Here is a 4,886-nt window from a genome sequence, read left to right as displayed (position 1 = left end):
TGGGGCTCGGGAAATCTCAATGTTTTCTATCGAGGTCTAATCAGATAAAGATCCTGTGATGAATGGGAATCAATGAGATGAACCTCAAACCAAGTGTCCAAATACAATACAGATCAACCGTATTGCTAATTCAATTGTTCAGGAATCATCTTTGTCCTATAGCCGATTGGATGGCCTGATAATAATATATCATGAACTAATGGAAGGAGCACTAATAAGACACCATCTAGCAAAATATAAGATGTGACCAAATGAAGTTATGCAGGGTTTAGGAGGTTTGATTTGGTTTGACATAGCTAGAAGCTAGCAAATTTATTTTATTTTTTACTTTGTATCTATCGCAATTGCGACGTTAGCCACAAGAATTGTGACGGGGTTGCTATAGCGGCAACGCCAACTGCCATTGCAATTGCTAGGGTGTCTGTTGTAATTGTGACATTAGCCACAAGCATTGCGATAGGGTTGTTGTAGTGGCAACACCAACTTTGGTCGCAATTGCCAGGGTGTCCATCGCAATTGCGACATCAACTACAAGCATTGCAACGGGGTTGCTATAGCAACGATGCCAACTGCCGTCACAATTGCCAGGGTGTCCATCGCAATTGCGATGTCAATTACAAGCATTACGACGGGGTTGATGTCACAATAAAGTGGTTGCAGAGCGACGGATAGGCATCCTAATTGCGACAGTATAGGATAGACACCGTAATTTGCAACTAAAAAATAACGACATCTATTACCGTCACAGTGGCGACACACTACTATCATAATTGTGACACATAGCCATTGCAAATCAATGCCAAATGTATTAGTGTGGGAAATTTGTATGCTCAAATATTCAATCAAATGAGGAGGAGTTAAGAAGCATTTTAAATTTATATCGAGCTTCACTCATTGCATTTCCTAGGGAGAAAATTTTGGACGATACCAAGAATGTGTATCAAAAAGTGGTGTTTACTTATAGGCAACTTCATGTTTGATTACTAGATCACAATTATGTTTTGTGTAAATGTCATAGTAATAGTTAGGGTGATAACAAGATCTTAGTTGGAAGATATTATTGGATGTCCATTTGTTTTTCATTCTTATGGAAGATTGGATTCTTTGTCAAATTTATGACACTCTAGCTATGTCCAATGTGAACAAACCTCATGCTAAAAGAATCAAACACACATCTAAAGATAAAATCCATATTGATTGAAATGTATTATCTACATAAATTATGGTGAAAAGTTAGGTCCTACATATTGTGTGGAGAAATTAAAATAATATTTAAATCATATTTAAATATCATTATCAAGAGTTCAATATTAACAAATTAATATAATTAGTTTATAACTATAAAAAATAAGTTTTTCTTGAAGTACTATTTTCTAGTTTATCATTTAAGATTTCAATATTTCTTCAACCCAATTTAAAAGCATTAAATAAAGTTTTCAAACCTAGGATTAAGATTACTTTCAATTATGGACTTACTATTATGGTTACCTGGCTAGGGATCAAGTGTTAGGTTTGAGATTTGAAGTTACAATTAGAATTAGGGTTTAACATTTAGGATTAAGTTTATTAATGATTAGGGTTAGGATTAGAATTAAGTTTCTCAATTTTAATTATATAATTTGGTTAAAATTTTAATCAGTGTTAGGGTTAGGCTTAGAATTATGGTGAGAGTGAGATTTTACATCAAGATTAATACTATGTTTACAGTTAGTGTGTAGTTTTATTTAAAAAGATATGGTTTTAAGGTAAGGGAGAATTATGTAATGCCCAACCAAGGGATCCAAAGAACTAACCTAAAGTTTTACTAAGTAAGCAATAACATACAATAATACATAAGAAAACATAAGAGATTACATTCCTTAAGGATCCCAAGATGTTGAGTCAAATTTAATTTTTAAATAATTATACTAGAAGTAAAATAAATAACAAATCCAAATGAAAGAATAACTACAAGTTCAATCCATTTAAATAATATACATTTGTTCCTAATGCCACTTGGCATTAATTCAAAATGCACGATAATTCACTATACATGTCACAGGGTATGAAAGGTTGAAAGAATATACATTTATAAAATAGATTACATCATCCCTTTCCGATCCATGAAACAAAGTACAATACAATAAGTAAAATCATTAAATACTTAGTTTTGTGTTTGGATCCCTTGGTGGGGCATTACACATTAAATACTTAGTTTTATGTTTAGGGTTTAAATTAAATTATTGTGCAGTTATGGTTAGGTTGAAGTTAGACTTAGGAATATAGATAGTTTTACTTTCTTTGCTATATGGTTTACAAACTAATTTATAATTAATTACTATTTAGTTAAAATAAATATAAAATATTGAATGTAATTATATGTTTAAACAATCTAATTTACATCTATCTAATCATTCAACATTTTAATTTTTATCAAATACATTGAAACATCTAAAATAATATTTTTAAATGAACACCTACAAATTTTAAACATTAAAATATACAAAACTATTTAAATGAATAGATACAATAATCTAAAGATAATACTATTAACAATAGAAATTTACAATTTTACATTCTTAAAGTGAATTTTTTTTAATAAATTGACAGAATTATAAAGCATAAAACTGAATATAATGAAATAAAATAGTAGAAAACAAAGTAAAATACCTAGTACACTGAAAAAGAGCAACATGGGGTCAATAGAATTCTGAAAACAGGCTCCCATATCTTGCTAAAATCAGGCTCACATTTTGTAAAAATGAACAAAAAACCCCAAAAATTTGACTTTTGTTTTTTCTGAGATCGGGTACCTAATTTGTTCAAAATCAAGTACCCAATTTTAAAAAGTGGTTCGAGCAACTGATCCATATTCAAAAAATCAAGTACCCGATTTTGAACAAATCGGGTACCCGTTTCCTAAAGGTCTCATTCTGCGGAATTGCAACCCAACTTTGCGCTCTTACCTAGGACTAAGATGTTGGAGGGAATTTAATGCCTTGCCAAGTTTGGTAAGAGATTTAATGAACCAAGAAATAAAGAATGATGAATCCTAGCTGGAGAGATATTTTAAAATTTTGTATCATGTTGCTGAGTTGGCGGAAAGGACAAAGCTAGGAAGGACAGATGGCTAGGAGTGAAGGAGATGGTACTGGCATTAATAAATTCACATGGCCCAAAAAAGAAAGATCTTTGAAGTTTGAGAGGAAAGCTTTTTTAATGATTTTCCTATGCATGTGCTCGTATGTCGGGCAAAAAAAAGGTTCAAATTTTAAATGGTTAGTTTGTTTCAGGAATGATGGAAGAGATTGGGAGGAAGATAGTGGCATTTGACAAGTGACTTTAACTTCTACTAAGGATGCTAATATAATTACTAATAATAATGGTCATTATTATTGTCTGAGGGATTTTTGGCTTAAGTGTGGTTTCATTCTTAGCAAGTGTTTCTAGGTTCTAAAGAAGGAGAAGGTGATGACCTTATGCACATTGAGCCGACCATGATTGAGGAGATTGCCAGGAAGCCATTGGTGTGGTATATGTTGAAGGAAGGTGGGTTTGTGCCTTTTATGGATGCTCTTAATGGGCATGATGAAAACTGTTCCATGCAATTTGTTAATTCCTAGGAGGACCGCAGAGTTATGATAAATGGCATATCGTTCCATATCTCTGAGGAATTCATTGCTTTGGCGACAGGTTTGGCCATGAAGGGTAGGAAGTGGTAGAAGGTGACAAGGGTGGCCGATGAAGCAAGTTTGTAATGCTTCTTCCTGGATGGGGAGGAACCTATTCAACACAGAGGTGGTTTTATGTTGGAGAAGCTCCCTAATCCATGGGATGAGGTTTGTTTGATGTTGATAAGTACCTAATGCTGGAAGGGAGGTACGATGTTTGTTATTACTACCACTTCCCCTCCTAAATCATTTTCTTGACCATGATTTAATTTCCATTACATTCTTTCTGTTGCACGATTTAGAGGACATGGTTACTGATGTAAAAGAAAAACAATGAGAAAAGGGGTTAATTTTAGCATTCTACATCAACGGTTAATTTTTTTACTGTACCAGTTCCACCTTTCCCTAGTCCCCCTTAGGATAGTGGAGGTTGATATTCCAGCTCATCCCAACCCCCGACCCCATCTGGTTCCCCTTAGGATCATAGGTCCCAGAGCTCCTACCCCATAAACTTCACCTAGCAAGTCCCTTGTGGAATTAAAACCCACTCCTCTTGGGAGAAAAGGGAGACAGGACAAAGGGAAAGAGAAGGAACCGGTCGAGTCAGAGGAGAAGGGAAGAGGGGGGAGGAGGAGGTCAGGGAGGTTAGCTAAATCTAATGCTAAAACGAAATTGAAAGAAGGGGCCTCACAAGAGGAGGAGACAGATTCAAAAGACACGAGCCACCCCAAACATAGGATGTAAGAGAAGGCTTCAACTTTTGGAGAAGGGATAATGGAGGAGGAGGAAGAGGAGATCTTAGATTCTTCTCAGTCTAACTCGGATGAGGGGTTGAAGGAGAGAAAGGAGGTGTCACATGTTTCGGCAACCATCAGGCTGGGATGTGTGGATTTAATGAGGCACCAATTCCTTGACACGGTGGATAGAGCTCCCTCCCCCATAACAATTTCCTCCCCTGTTAAGGCTTTTTCCAAGGATAATTCTACCACCCCAATTGTGCAGGAAGTTACTATGATGCAGGCGGATGGTTTTCTTGGTGACATGTGGGAGGTCAACATGGAGATCACAAAGAAGGTTGGCAGTGAAGTCTGGGAAAGAATTCATGCACTGAGAAGAGAATGTGTGCCTACTGACGAAGTTCACTATCAAAGTGACACATGCTACTGCCTCCACACTAAACCTAGACTCAAGGATTCGGAGGGGGACCTACCAAACGAGGATAGAAAAATGTTGTTT

This window comes from Cupressus sempervirens, chromosome 11 (genome assembly GCF_028749045.1).
Source record: "Cupressus sempervirens isolate cs-2001-9-10 chromosome 11, ASM2874904v1, whole genome shotgun sequence".
NCBI lineage: Eukaryota > Viridiplantae > Streptophyta > Pinopsida > Cupressales > Cupressaceae > Cupressus > Cupressus sempervirens.
This window is presented reverse-complemented; position numbering follows the sequence as displayed.